This window comes from Antennarius striatus, chromosome 8, assembly GCF_040054535.1.
Source record: "Antennarius striatus isolate MH-2024 chromosome 8, ASM4005453v1, whole genome shotgun sequence".
NCBI classification, from domain to species: domain Eukaryota; kingdom Metazoa; phylum Chordata; class Actinopteri; order Lophiiformes; family Antennariidae; genus Antennarius; species Antennarius striatus.
In genome coordinates this window covers 10132244-10147750 of record NC_090783.1, presented here as the reverse complement: position 1 = coordinate 10147750, position 15507 = coordinate 10132244, and the positions used below count along the sequence as shown (strand labels likewise).

At 46.1% G+C, this 15507-nt stretch overlaps 1 protein-coding gene and 1 long non-coding RNA gene across 3 annotated transcripts in view; one reads left to right on the top strand and one right to left on the bottom strand.

Annotated features, from left to right (window-relative positions):
- Positions 1–15246, top strand: part of LOC137599718 (uncharacterized) — a 30164-nt gene extending 14918 nt beyond the window's left edge. Inside the window, exons 1-3 of one of the 2 annotated variants that reach the window (XR_011036855.1) lie at positions 7267–10091; positions 10979–11428; positions 11614–15246. This is a non-coding gene — a long non-coding RNA (uncharacterized lncRNA). Of the gene's footprint in view, positions 1–7266; positions 10092–10978; positions 11429–11613 lie in introns of those variants that run through there. The other variant, XR_011036854.1, reaches the window with a different exon arrangement.
- The window catches only part of maml3 (mastermind-like transcriptional coactivator 3), an 89677-nt gene that overhangs the window by 52748 nt on the left and 21422 nt on the right, over positions 1–15507 (bottom strand). The window lies entirely within an intron of this gene.

Here is a 15507-nt window from a genome sequence, read left to right as displayed (position 1 = left end):
CAGGCAGGAGGCCTAGAGCAGCGGTTCCCAAACTTTTCAGTCCGCGCACCCACTTCTACGTCCCGACTTAGCTGACGCACCCCAATGCCATAAACATGAAAAAAATGGCAGAAAAGGCGTAGTCTTTATAGCCATATAGGTATCCAGTTTAATCATATAGGCTCCTGTTAACACAGAATAGATTGTGCAATAATGGGCCTAATGAGCTCTCACTTTAAAAACGGTGGGGAGAATAATAGTAACCAAATAAAAATGACAATAATAATATTTTAAGACAAAATGGTCACCGAGCGAGCCAACTACAGATGATGATGAAAAGCAGTTATTACAATGCAGGGCTCGAAATTAACTTTTTTTCTTGGTAGCACTGGTGCTCCCAAATTTAGAAGTTAGTAGCACCAGCGAAGATTTCAGGAGCACCAACCCAAAAGCAAGGCAGTGACGGAGCGATAGAGACACTCCATCCATCTCCGTTCCTCCTCTCTCCCTCGCCCAGGAGAGCAGCCGCAGCTGCGCTCTCATTGTTTCCTGGCAGGACCGCAGGACCACCGTCTCACAAAAAAAGGCGCACCTGATTTTTTTCCCTAGTTGCACTAGTGCTCCCAAATATATTTATTAGTCGCACTGACAAAAATTTGGGCGCATATGCAACCAAAATGGGCGCAATTTTGAGCCCTGCTATGTAACAAATAGGCCTATTTAACAAACTGTAACAGTTATTAAATGGTAACAAATATGCTACTCCGCCACAAAAATCAAAATAACATAGGCCCAAGTTCAACATCGTATTTTCTCTTTTGAGTACGAGTCTCATTGTGTTCTTTACCCCTTCTCCTGATGAAGTGTCCGGGTGAGTTTTCTGTGTTCTGTGCTCCTCATTTAAGTTTCCCCTGTCTCGTCATCATCACTCTCTTTTTCCTGCTCGATTTCTTCAGCCTGGTAGACTGCACAGCTCTCAGTTGGGCCAATGTATCCTGTCCTCTTTCATTTCTCCCAGATTTAATACCGGACAGACTGCCCGTTTTAAACCAGTTTTGCATTTCGGCATATTATTGTTGTTGCTATCACAACAAGCTAGCACGTAGCTAGGAGAAAGCCAAGTGCATTTTGGGTATTTTGTTTTTAATTTAAATTTTTCCCAAAACGTTTTTTAATTGAAAATTACAAATGATTTCCGTGAATGAATTTAAATCTTTAAACTGTTAATCCTCCATTAAAAAGTGTTTAAATTATTTATTTAATTATTTATGTATTTCAATGTGCTCGGCTGCCATTACACTCGCGCACCCCCTAGCGGCAGCTATTCCCACACTTTGGGAATCCCTGGCCTAGAGGAAGACCAAAGAGGAGGTTTATGGATGTAGTGAAAGAGGACATGAAGGTAGTTGGTGTGAGAGAAGAGGATTCAAAGGACAGGGCTAGATGGAGGCAATTGATTCACTGTGACGACCCCTGAAGGGAAAAGCCGAAAGGAACAGAAGAAGATACATATATATATATATATATATATATATATATATATATATATATATATATATATATATATATATGTATCTTCTTCTGTTCCTTTCGGCTTTATATATATATATATATATATATATATATACACACTGTATAAATGGCTCAAAATTGCGACCATTTTGGTCGCATATGCACCGAAATTTTTATCAGTGCGACTATTAAATATATTTGGGAGCACTGGTGCGACTAGGGAAAAAATCTGCTGCGCCCTTTTTTTTCCTCTTCTCTCTTGCTCTTTCTGTCTCTATAGAGCAGGGATCACCAAATGGCGGACCGCGGTCCGGATCCAGACTGCGTGATGGCTCTGTCCAGATCAGTGACCACTCCATGATAAATTCACCAGAGTAGATTGTCTTGGTGCATTTTTTATGCAGTTCGCGGCTACAGACGGCGGGCGCTGCTCCTCCAGTTAATCCGGTAATAACGCCATAACGCCATTCAGTTCAGCCAATCAGATCGTTTGTCTACCCTGCGCTGTCAGTGTACCAGGAAGTGACACAGCTCGCTACCGCTGTGAGTTTACCGCTACAGCGGAGCACAGAAGAAGGGAGACAGCATAGCTCCAAACGAAGGGAGGTTAACGAGGAAAACCGCTGGTTAACAATGAGTGGACAAAATTTATGTTTATTCCTCTGTCAGGCAGTTCAAAACCATTTTACCTCATATGGTCTGAACACATAACATGAATTACAAGTGGTAACATGAAGCGCCACTATGAAACAAAGCACAGATCTTTTGTGCAGAATTATCCCCTGAAGTCCGAGCTGAGGGCAAAATGACCAAGAAAGATGTAAACGAATGTTCACTAAAGGCATGGTGGAGTTTGGGGCATAAAACATCTTTTAGGGATGTTTTAAAATACAAAACAATGCAATAATAACCAAAATGCTCCAGTCTAGGTACCGGGCTGGCCTGACAGCGTGCCACAATGCGCCATTTAAGCCACACCCAGGTAGTGCCTCGGTTTGGCCCCTGACCCGGAGGCGGAGTACCGCAGCATCCTCAGGTGAGCCTCTCTCATACAGTTTTATGTGGATGCGGGGAAAACGCGTAGGCGCCGAGTGTGCACCCTTGGACGCACTACTGCAACAGTTTGTTTGATGCGGACACTTCAGTGTGGACCTGCTGGAGAATGTGCGGCAAGTAGTCTGAGCAGGACCGCGGTCCTGCGGCCTGCCAGGAAACAATGAGAGCGCAGCTGCGGCTGCTCTCCTGGGCGAGGGAGAGAGGCGCGGGACGGAGATGGACGGAGCGGTCTCTATCGCTCCGTCACTGCCTTGCTTTTGGGTAGGTGCTCCTAAAGTCTTTGCTGGTGCTACTAACTTCTACATTTGGGAGCACCAGTGCTACCAAAAAAAAAGTTAATTTCGAGCCCTGTATATATATACTGTATATCCCCACCTATATATTTGAATGAGCTCACGTGAGCTCATATATATATTATATATATATATCATATATATATCATATATATATTATATATATCATATATATCATATTATATATATATCAATCATATTATATATATATCGTGTATATATATATATATATATATATATATATATATATATATATATATATATATATATATGTGTGCGCCAAGCAGTCTGAGCAGGACCTGTGTGGTTTTAATGCAGTGATGTCATCACAGAATCCTGTCTGGTTTTAATTGCAGTGATGTCACTACAGAATCCTGTGTGGTTCTAAACCAGTGATGTCATTACAGAATCCTGTCTGGTTTTAATGCAGTGATGTCACTACAGAATCCTGTCTGGTTTTAATAGAGATGTCATTACAGAATCCTGTGTGGTTTTAATGCAGTAATGTCACTACAGAATCCTGTCTGGTTTTAAACCAGTGATGTGATTGCAGAATCTTGTCTGTTTCACCTGAGGGTTATCCAGTTCAGGTTTCCAGGCTTGTTCCTCAGGTTACTTTTTTCCATTCTCTGAAATTTGAATGATTTTGTGACTGTTGATGATGTACAGTAACTCTATAAATTCAGTCAGTGATTGGTGAACCCCTCCACAGTGACCCACCCTCACCCCACCCCAACAGGGCATAGTTTTCAAAGACAAAATGAAATTTCTCATGTTCAACATCTGACATGTTGTCTTTGTACTTGTGTCAATTAACTACATGGTTCTAATGTTTTGTAAATCATTTTAATTTTATCACATTCTATTCAGATTTTATACAAAATCATAACTTTTTTTTGTGGAAATGGATTGTTTTTTGTTAGAAGTAAATAAACACACATGTTCTCTATAAACATGCCGTTTCCTTTGATTTACTCAGACATCCATTAACACCGAATTAGCAAAACCAAACCAATACAATTCGATACTTGCATTTTGAATTATTAATATCGACAAAATAGTTTGGTCTGTCTTGTAAAGCACTCAGTCATCTCAGTCCTGGATTAGTCAGCACACCATTGCCTGAGGGATGCTAACGGGATGAGTTAGCCAATAACAACACACAGACACACGCACACACACACACACACACACACACACACACACACACACACACACACACACACACACACACACACACACACACACACACACACACACACACCTTAATATTCACCACATTTAATGAATAATTTGTTTCTCTTGGCACAATTAGCAAGACAATTACAACTCCGATTATAGCAGCACATCTGAGAAGCGCTGCAAAGCAAACTGTTTGTGACAATCACAGCAGTAAATACCTGGATAGAGAGAACTGACTGATAGAGAACAGACGAGGAGAGAACGAGTTGCTGAGAGTCAGAAGAGACAAGACATTTGAAATGGTTTAATAAAGCTGGAATGTTGTAGCATGAGGGATGAAAGGATGTAGAAGAGCTTTGCTCGACAAGAGCGAGCCGGAGGAGGAGCGGCACTCGCTCGCCTCCTGCGTCTGCGTCTGTATTCTCTGACATAAACACCTGCTGACTGCTCCTCTGGTGACTCTCAAAACACACCGAGACGATGACAAAGATGCAGGCAGAACAAAGGTAAGACACGCACACGCCACCAAGAAGAAGGGATTTATTTGTCAGACTCTTACGAGTGGAGCGGCTAACTGGATGTGAAGATGAAGAGGAGGAGAGAGAGGGAGATAGAGAACAGGCAGGTGTGGGATGGAGGAGGAGGAAATAGGTGGCTTGATGGAATGGCATAGCATGTCACATGACAGCAGGGAGCAAATGATGAGAGGGTGATCAGAGAGAGAGAGACGGAGCCACTGAGGTACTGTTGTTATAGCAACCTGCTGCTCTGGTGCTTTGTGTGCTGCATCCTCTTCCTTCCTCCTCTCCTCTCCTCTCCTCTCCTCTCCTCTCCTCTCCTCTCCTCTCCTCTCCTCTCCTCTCCTCTCCTCTCCTCTCCTCTCCTCTCCCTCGCTTACTGCTTCTCTTTAGAGGTTGAGAATCAGACAGAAATTAATCCAGACGTCCTAATATTGTCAGGAAACATTCAAATGCATATGAATTAAATGTGGACGTGTCTCGCCACAGCCGAAACCTTCAGTCCTACTGCAAGAACGATCACCGTGCTCATCCTGTTGTGATCACAGGAACGTAAATCCTCCACGCAATCCATTCCTCTCTCCTTCCTCCCCCCTTTTCCCATTATCACCTCACACTTTTCTATGAACTGCAGGAGACAGTCTGCCAATGATAGGCAGGATGTGACACACACACACACACACACACACTGAGAGGCCACAGGATGTACCTCTGCATAAGAGAAAGGAGCGCATCAAAACAAAGGCACGCTCTTTTGAAGCATTCTTTTGCCCCTGTTACCCACCCCTTTGCCCCTTTGCCCCCAAGTCTGTGTTAAAGGAGTGTTCGATGATGAGTTATGTGTGCAAACAATGACCAGGAAATTTAAGAAGCTAGCAGCACTAGCACTTAGCTCCAGTAAGTTGAAAACCCACTAGGAAAATCTCTATGGGAGACGGAAGGAGGTCCAGGATCCTCCTCTAGTGAAACATCACACAGATGTCACGTATGACCTCAGATATCTACGTGAACAGAAGTCTGACGGTTTCATATGGTTTTGTTTGGAAAGTCAAATCACATCAATGAAAGTCAAATGTGTTTACCCTAATATTAGTCCTTTCAGTCCAAAGAAGCGGGGATGTACGATGCCGCCCTTCAATTCAAGGATGCTGGTTCAAGCGGAGTCAGCCATCATCCATCCTGCCGAAGTGTCCTTCAGCGAGTCACGCAAAACTCATCCGCAGAGACCCTGTGGGTGACCCTGACTTCACGGGTCTGCAGTTTGGATCAGCTGAAGGCATCTGGACCAAGTTCTGAGCCAGGAGAGCTTGAGAAGGGTTGATGTCACCCAGCGAGTCGTCATGTCATGGAAAACCAGTCAGACTTGATCCTGGGCCTCGCATTCCTGACCCAGGAAGCGCTCCCACCTGATGGTTTCATATCACTCTGATTTAGTGAAAGATTGCAGAACTTTCCTCCAGACAAAGGGGGTGTAGTTGTGTTGACTGGATCGCTGAAACATTGAGCAAGAGATCGAAAGAACCCAAAAATAAAGAGCCAGTAGGAGTGAAGGACAGAAGACTCCATATGACAAGAGGAAGGTGCAAACAAAAGAAGCGTTTGGCCGCCGTCCCGGAGAAGGGTGTATATGTGAGTGTGTGTGCGGAAGCGTCTGCCAGTCTGCCTCCTGTGTACCCCGATTTGAATGCTTCTGATCCTCTAAACAATAACGCTTTAAATATTACGAAAGTCGTTCAGGATGTTGGCAGATTGAAGAACTAAAAAGTAGAAGTTGATGCCAGTGTAGAGACGCAGATGGAACACAAACACACAAGGTTTACAGGGTGTGTGTGTGTGTGTGTGTGTGTGTGTGTGTGTGTGTGTGTGTGTGTGTGTGTGTGTGTGTGTGTGTGTGTGTGTGATACCATACACATGTAAAAGTGTCATCAGCAGTTTCAAACCTGCTGAACAAACACAAAAAGCTACTGGTCACGAAAAAAAACAACAACTCCTCCCATTCCATCCACACCCTCAAGTTTAATTAGAGAGACCTTTGTGTGTGTGTGTGTGTGTGTGTGTGTGTGTGTGTGTGTGTGTGTGTGTGTGTGTGTGTGTGTGTGTGTGTGTGTGTGTGTGTGTGTGTGTGTGTGTGTGTGTGTGTGTGTGTGTGTGTGTGTGTGTGTGTGTGTGTGTGTGGAGTAAAGGAAAACTGGAGTAGACTACGGAGCGGTGCGCGTTACCACACATTTACAAACCATTATCACTGAACACACATTTCACTATTATCTGACTCCAGAAATGCATACGTGTGTGTTTGTGTGTGCGCGTTTAACACGTGTGCACGCCTGAACCTGTGTGTGTTTACATTTTGGTGATTAAGTGTTAGGAAGAAAGAGAAAGAGGGCGAGCAGTGAAGCGCCAGAAGGAGAGAGAAAATCATGGTATGAGAGGGAAACTGTTTGTGTTGGTGTGTGTGTGTGTGTGTGTGTGTGTGTGTGTGTGTGTGTGTGTGTGTGTGTGTGTGTGTGTGTGTGTGTGTGTGTGTGTGTGTGTGTGTGTGTGTGTGTGTGGTTCATGGACAAGCAGCTCTTCTCTATTTATAGACCTGCAGCTCCTTCCTGTTTCTGGAGCTGTACCATCACGCCAGAAGGGGGTGGGGGGTGGGGGGCGAGAGAGAGAGAGAGAGAGACAGAGAGCGAGGGGGGGGTGTGCGTGGGTGTGTGGGAGGGGAAACTGGTCATGTTTGAGTCTTTAGTAAATCAACAGATCCACCCCCTCTCTTTATCTCTCTCTATCATGCCCTCTCTCTCTCCCTCTCTCACTATCCCTCCCCATCCCGTCTTCCTCCCCCTCCCTCTCCTGCTCAACAACATGGGATCAGCCAGAAGCCACGGAAAACTGCTCGTCACAGAGTAACAAGGAGAAAGAAGATCAGAGCTCTGTTTCTCTGGCATCCATACATCCATCCATCCATCCACCCATCCATCCACCCATCCATCATCCATCCATCCACTGATTCATTCATTGATTCATTTACTCATACATTCATTGATTCATTCATCCTTTCATTCATTCATTTAATACCTATCATTGTCTATATTGAATCTGGGTGTTATTCACCTGCAGGTCCGTGCGTGTTGACTTTGGTTTAGTTTGTATGATTAACCTGTTCAGAACCACTGCGTTCTGGTTCTGGTAGGTCCTGACCTACCAGACTCCACCCACCATGCTTCGTTGGCTGCAGGTCGCCGCCGCTGCAGAATGATGGGAGCTATAACGTCTCCAAAGTCAGCAAACAAAACCACATCAGCAACATGAAGCCACGCTAACGTCCTGTTCCCAACCAGCCTGTGTAGAACCAGTCGCGCTAAAGCTAACAAACATGTAATTTATTAGCTAGCGACTGACAGCATGGCGTCGCTGCCGCCTCACAGACAGAAGGTCCTGGGTTCACATCTGTCAGGAGAAGACTCAGCATGTTCTCCCCGTGTCTTATTGGCGTCCCCCCAGCGCCAAACCTTCAAGGGGGCTCTAAACTAACCCTGGCGACTCGTACAGGTGTACCCCCATGGCATTCACTCAGGGCAACTCCTCCCCAGCAACCCTACGCAATCCTACACAACCCTACCTACGATCTGTTCTAGCTGTAAATGTGGAGGAAAAAGGAACGACTGATGGGTGGGACTCCTGGCTCCGTGACCAGATGGTCACCATGAGGGGCCTGACAGCTGTGTGTGGGTATGTGTGTGTGTGTCTGTGTGTGTGTGCGGAACAGATTGTGTCCAACACCTGTCCTCCCTGGACAGGACAAAAAAAGAGAGAGCAAGAAAAGGCTGAGGTCGACACGGCAACATCAAATGCAGAGCAGCGACGGGAGGAAGGGAAAGAGAGAGAGAGAGAGAGAGAGAGAGAGAGAGAGAGAGACAGGTGAAGTGAAGAAGGACAGAAACAGGGAGCTGAGTACAAGAGGAAGAATGAGAAAGATGAGAGCGGCGTGCGGAAAGCGAGTGGGAGGACTTTCACCTTTGTTCCTTCATATGGAGCTGAGTCTGTTATTGGCGTTATACAGAACCTGCAGACATCTGCAGCCCAACCGTTTGTGTGTGTGTGTGTGTGTGTGTGTGTGTGTGTGTGTGTGTGTGTGTTTGTGTGTGTGTGTGGTGTTCCTGTCTCCCTGCTACATCTGTGTGTATCACAGGGTGCTCGTCTGATTGGCTCTGATGGGTGATGTGCCGCGGGGGTTGGCCACACAATTGCCCCCCCCTCCCGTCGTGAGGGCAGACTGGTGCACCAACACAGATCCATGATTCCATGATACTCAGGAGCAAGAAAGACTGCTTTTACCTCTTTTTTAAAAACAAATTTCTCCCTCTGTCCTATTAAGTGTCAAGGAGGGGTTTGTGTGTGTGTATGTGTGTGTGTTTGGGTGGGGGGGTTCTATGGTAATAGGTGAATGTGATTTTTTGATTTTTGCAAAAACACTTCAATCACATTCAAACATTTTACAATTTTTCATTAGATGAAAGTACTAAAGTGTTTCATAGACACTAAAAACCAATAAATAAAAGGAAAATAGAATTTAAAAATTAGTGGATTATATCAGGAAGTTTGCAAAAGTCAGGTGATCATCAACTAAAGTGCTTTGGACATTTTTGTAACACCAGATCTTCCTAAAGTTATTCAAGTCTTTTGTCATTTTATAAAAACCAAATTCTAGTTTTAAGCGACATCTGATGTTACAGCAAAAAACAGTAGCTGCTTCTTGAACAGCATTGCTTTCAATTCTCCTCTTCCTGGTCACATAAATTGCCAGTTTTGCCTCTCCATAAATAAAATTTAAAAGCTGCCACTTTCTCTGATTCGATTTATTGTACCCAGCACCGTAGATGAATTTCCTGATACTAAAATTTTCACTGAACAGATTAAACACATTCGTTAAGAGAGTGAAGAGCACTGCAAGTCTCCCACACTCACTGAAAGCATGAAAGACTGTCTCACGAAGGGGACAGAAGGGACACTGGCTGGACACCGCAGGGGTGAAAACAGAGATAAAAGCATTGGAACCGATGGCACCGTGTAAAATCCTCCACTGGAGGTCGGCTGTTTTTTTCTTGAGGGGAGGTTTTGTACAGAAGTCTCCACTGCAGGTCAGGTCCATTTCCCGTCATCCTGTTGGCCCAGGTAGTAGGTGCTCTGTTACACAGGTTTTTCTTGTTGATTACTTTTACACATTGTTTGTACAGTATTTTTTTGTTGGCCGTGTGCAGGCTGATCTGTCGTTCATCTCCGAGGAGAGGACCCTCCAGTTCTCCAAACAGGGGACTGATGTGGACCTCAGGGAAAGGATCTTTGCTGTCTGGCACAGTCCCTGTACTATAGTCCAGGAGGAGGCTTCTCTCCTTCCCGGAGAGTCTTTGCCTCCACAGTTGTAGCCCCCTCTGAGGCACCCTGGTGGACTGGATGTTCAGCAGGGAGCTCACAGCCTGGGGATCCGCCAACGCAGGCCCGGCGTTGTCCACCAGCTGCTGGAGGGTCATGGTCCTGGTTCTACAAAGCGCTGCAGACAGCCCAGGTGTGGCTCCACTGCAGACATCCAGCCTGGCTCCATGCACTATTGGTTCCCTCAGTAACCAGAACAGAGAGTCAGAGCTTTTTCCTGGGCTGCTTTTAAATAGGGCCCATGACTTAAAAACACCATGATAAAACGGAGGCAAACCGTTTAACTTTAGAAACTTAAGAATCCATTAAAAACAGTGCAGCATCCAGGTCTAAGTTACTCACACGTTTGAATATGCAGCTGGCCACCTCTCTCCACGTCAGATCTGCTGGTCCGGTCAGAAACCGCTGGATGAACTGTAATCTGAATGTGGCTGTTCTGCTAGCCAGGTGGATGAGGCCCTGTCCCCCCTCCTCTCTTGATAAAAACAACACTCCTTGAGGCACCCAATGCAACCCATCCCAGAAAAAGTTAACAAGTTTGGTCTGGATTTGGGCTAGAAACCCTGATGGAGGGTCCATACAGGCCAAGCGGTGCCACAGCTGTGAGGCCACCAGGTTGTTTATCACTAAAACTCGACCTCTGTACGACATTCTGGGGAGCAACCATTTCCATTTCTTAAGTTTCCCTTCTATTTTTTCAATGACGCCCTCCCAGTTCTTCCTGGTTGTTGTCTCATTTCCCAGGTACACATTGAGATATTTGAGACCATCAGTCCTCCAACACAAGTTTTGAGGAAGAACTGGGAGGTTGCCATGCCACTCACCAACAGCAAGGGCTTCACTTTTGCTCCAGTTTACTTTTGCAGCAGTTAAAATATTGAATGAGTTTGTTAAACCCACCAAAACATCAACATCCCTTTGGTTTTTGATAAGAACAACATTGTCAGCATAGGTAGATAAAGAATGCTCTCTCTAACACCAGGTAAAATCAAACTGTCGATGCTTGTGTGGATTTTACAGAGGAGGGGTTCCAGAGAGAGTGCATAGAGCATCCCAGACAGATCACAGCCCTGCCGGATGCCTGGCAGTGAGTGGGCGGGCCCCGATGACGGTTTAGCAGCAGCTCCACGGCCTCCACAACCACGCATCAGCGTGAATGAGTGTGTGTTGACCAGAGGACAGACCAAATGGGAAGTGTGTGTGTGTGTGTGTGTGTGTGTGTGTGTGTGTGTGTGTGTGTGTGTGTGTGTGTGTGTGTGCGTGCGCGCTCTAGACGTGGTACAGATCGATGGCCACACGAGAACACACCCCACTTGAGTGACGACACTCGACTCTTGATCCCCTCCTCCTGCCTATGCATCCCAGTGACCGGCGCCTCCCCTTCCCCTTACGATGTGTCAGTAATCAAACACCTTCCTGTGGATCGATCGACCGATCAATCAGCCGATTGGATCGTTCCATCATGACAAGGCATGGAGCTTTTCAGACGCATCTCTTTTCCACGCTCCTCTCTCTAAATTTGCTTTGTGCATATCTAGGTCACGCAGCAGCAGACGGCTGCTGCCTCAAAGCCGTGCGATGCTTTGACTGTGTGTTTGTGTGTGTGTGTGTGTGTGTGTGTGTGTGTGTGTGTGCGCGTGCATTCGTTTACACAGCCTGAACACACATTTTAAGTCGACCTGGGAAGAGTAAAGTCCAACCCGGTCTGCACGCAGCCAGGGAAGACATGCAAGCTCCATGTAGGAACCCAAACCACACCAGGGATGATGTCCTACAGGAAGTTGAGAGCGAGCAGGAGTCAATGGGGGATCGACCACTCTCACAAAGGAAGCTGGCGACGACGGCCGGCAATCCATATTTCAAATACAACTTCCTCCGGGATTAATAAAGTATCAAAAAAAAAAAAAGCATAATTTTGACCTTTTCTTATCTTTCATTCAGGTCGGGCTACTTTTGGTGGATTCGTCTAATTGCTGTTCTGGTATGAAGCAAGAGGATCTCCGGGGGGATGCCTGTTGTGTGTCTGGGGGCGTCTGGGGAGGTGGTGGTGGGGGGGGGGGTGTTTGTTCACCGCTTTGCCTCCGGGCAGATAACACATACAAAAGCCAGGAGACAGAAAGACTAATCCAGCAGGGCTTCTATAATATACTTCCCTCTCCCTCATACTTTTATCCATTGATCTGCTCTAGTGACGCTCATCTACGTGCTGCGTTCACACGTGTGTGGTCATTCCTCCCTCCCTCCCTTAAACACTCCAAACTCCAACGTGCCACTCTTTATTCCTTCCCCTCTCCTCCGCTTCCCACCACATCTCCCCCCGTCTAACCTGCATTATGCATCATCTCTCTCTCCTGTGCAGAGCCGACAGACCCATCATTACCACAGCATGTGAGTATTGATCCTCGGCCCCGGTGTGTGTGTGTTATTTTAATGTGCTCAGACCTGTAATCAGCGTGTTAATGATAGTTATCTCTTAAAGCGACGAGCTCGGTGTGGTTATTCCAGGCCGGAGAAAGAGGACGGCTCAAGGCCCACATGCAAGCAGATGCACATGCACTGCAGGAATGTGTGTGTGTGTGTGTGTGTGTGTGTGCGCGCGCTGTTGCCCTAATGAGAGTGAGTGCTGCTCTGGGGCTCATCGGATGGAATCTGCAGCGAGGATCGCTTCCTGCCTGTCATTAAAATGAAAGTTCATAGCAAACATGGTTCTCCACAGCGCCGCCGCCGTTCACTGTGTGTTCAGCGCCTGTGTGAACACAGGTGTGTGTGACAGCTGCCATGAGCATGGTGATGTCATCCACAGCCAGAAACGTGCACCTGTTTGGATTGTCTGGACGTGCATGTGTGTGTTATGGTTAAACGCTTTCTTCAACCTAACCCCCCCCCCCCCCCCCAGGCAGGGCAATTTCACCTTCCCATCCTCACAAGGTAACACACACAAACAAACCAGGATGCACATACACATTCACGCACACACAAACACACATTTGCGGATAAAATTCATCTTGATTTATAACAAGGTACAGGTGTTGCACCCCCACACCATGCATGGAGAGGCAAACCCATAGTCGCATGCCGGAGACACACACACACACACACACACACACACACACACACACACACACACACACACACACACACACACACACACACACACACACACACACGGCTTTGACAGTATGGATAAGCCTATTTGGCAGCGTTGAAGAAGGAGCATTTCAGAGATAAATGACATCATTACCATATAAATGACTTCCACCCAAACACATCTGCTAATAGAACCACACACACACACACACACACACACACACACACACACACACACACACACACACACAAATACATATACATTTAGATGATACGCCTTACACACCTCTGGTGCATCAGACTCTCACACTGTGTGCACACACATCGCAGTGCAATTCACACACTGTTGCCTCTAAACACTTTAAACACCCACTGGATTGGAAGGGCCCACCTTGTGCCCCATTAACACATGCACGCCACTGAGTGAATACAGACGGACCGTTGTGGGACGTGCAGACGGGTCCAAACGCAAACAACACTGATGCTCAGCATCATGTGGAAAAATCCTTGAGTTCATGTTCACAAATTTAACACAATCATATCCGGCCTCAGAATGTTTCATTAAATATTTGATCGCTGATGGTTGCCGAAGTCACGCCACAGCGCTGTTGTGTGTGGTTGTTCTAATATTTGCTCGCCAGTCCGGTCTGTGTTTGTCATATGGTTTGTTTTATTACACAGGAGCTGCAGAGCTCGACACCAACCCTGGTAGCTGCTGAACGAAAGACTCGATGGGTCGAAGCCCGTTGAACATCAACCAGGAAGTTTCTACCGTCATCACTTCATCTAAGTTTAGCTTCAAGAAACAGAAATATTCTGAGAATAAGAATCAGGGATATGAAGCCAGATGGGACCACATGTCTGATGGGAGACAGATGCATCCTGTCCATCCTTAAAAGAAATAGCTGAAAAATATTCCAATTCCTACCTGTTCATCAAACTGTGTGTGAACACTTCATAAAAGTCGTTCTGTAAGTTATCAACGACTTTTTGTGTCTTCAGGTCAATTGGCGGGATGCAAACGGCTCGCTAGTGTTAGGAACCAGCCGATGTTCTACCAAATATTTCATTTCTGGATTTCCTTTTCACGCAATTTAAAACAATTTGGTCAAGTAAATACAGTAATTCCTTGTTACTCGTGGTCGATGCGTTCCAGGACCACACGCAAAAAATGAAATTCCAAAATATAGCAACAAGGTATTTATTTTATTTTAATATTTACAGTAATTTAAACATTTTTGAACCCTCCCCATATTGATATTAAACCACCTTATATCTATATTACCTTTTCCAACACTCACTACTGTTTAAAGCATTTTTGTGTTAAAGAAAAGTTACAGAAGGAACCGTGAGTCGGAATGCAGTGTACACACGGAAGCTGTCAGCCAATAGCATGCGTGTATGGTATCATGTGACTACCTGCTAAAAATCCACGATGGAGTGAAGCCGTGCATCTTGAAGCGCAAATAAACGAGGGGTTACTGTATATGCAGATACAGACTGGAGAAATCTTTTTTTAATAACACATTGAGCACTGATGCTAACAGGTAGCATATCGTGACTTTTGATCATGTTTACAAGTTTCAAGCGATTGTAGATCAGTCAATATTAACCAGCAGATTAATCAATAAAAATATGATGGTCGACTGGAGGCAGCAAAGGACCAATCAGTGATTGTTCATCTTTATATCTAATGCCTCCTATCGGGTTTGCCAAAATTATTTTGGTGTTGAGTGTAGGTCAGCCGTGGCGACTTCCTGTCTACATAACATCACTAACAATGATCTGTGAACAAGGAAAACTGCCACCTCACACTGATCCAGTGTCCCGTGCGGTTGTGATACACACAGTGGCGAAGGACGGTGTGATATGACACAAGACTGCGCTCAGATGGAAGCACAACAGCTCCTTACAGGCGTCAGCGGTGGTCTAACGGGCGTCAGCTTCGGTGTAACGGGCGTCAGAGGTGGTGTAACAGGCATCAGAGGTGGTGTAACAGGCATCAGAGGCGGTGTAACGGGCGTCAGAGGTGGTGTAACGGGCGTCAGAGGCGGTGTAATGGGCGTCAGAGGTGGTGTAATGGGCGCTCGCCTACGGCCTGCATTGGAGACACTTCCTGCTACAGAGACTAGAGGGGGCCGGCAGGTGAAGATGACTGCAGCAAAGCTGTGACGGCCATTACTGTCCTCAAGACGAGGACGGCTTTCATCTGCTCTCCAGGCTCACAAAAAAGAGGTGTGTGTGTGTGTGTGTGTGTGTGTGTGTGTGTGTGTGTGTGTGTGTGTGTGTGTGTATGTGTGTGTGTGTGTGTGTGCGGTACGGGTGTGGGGGGGAGCATCTTGTGCTGCCTGAGGCTCACTTTCTACATCTCAATGACTACATCCACTCCTCTTTCTTTCTTTCTCTCACTCTCCTGTCTCCCTCCACCCCATCCCTCCCTCTCTCCGTCCCCCCCTCCCTCT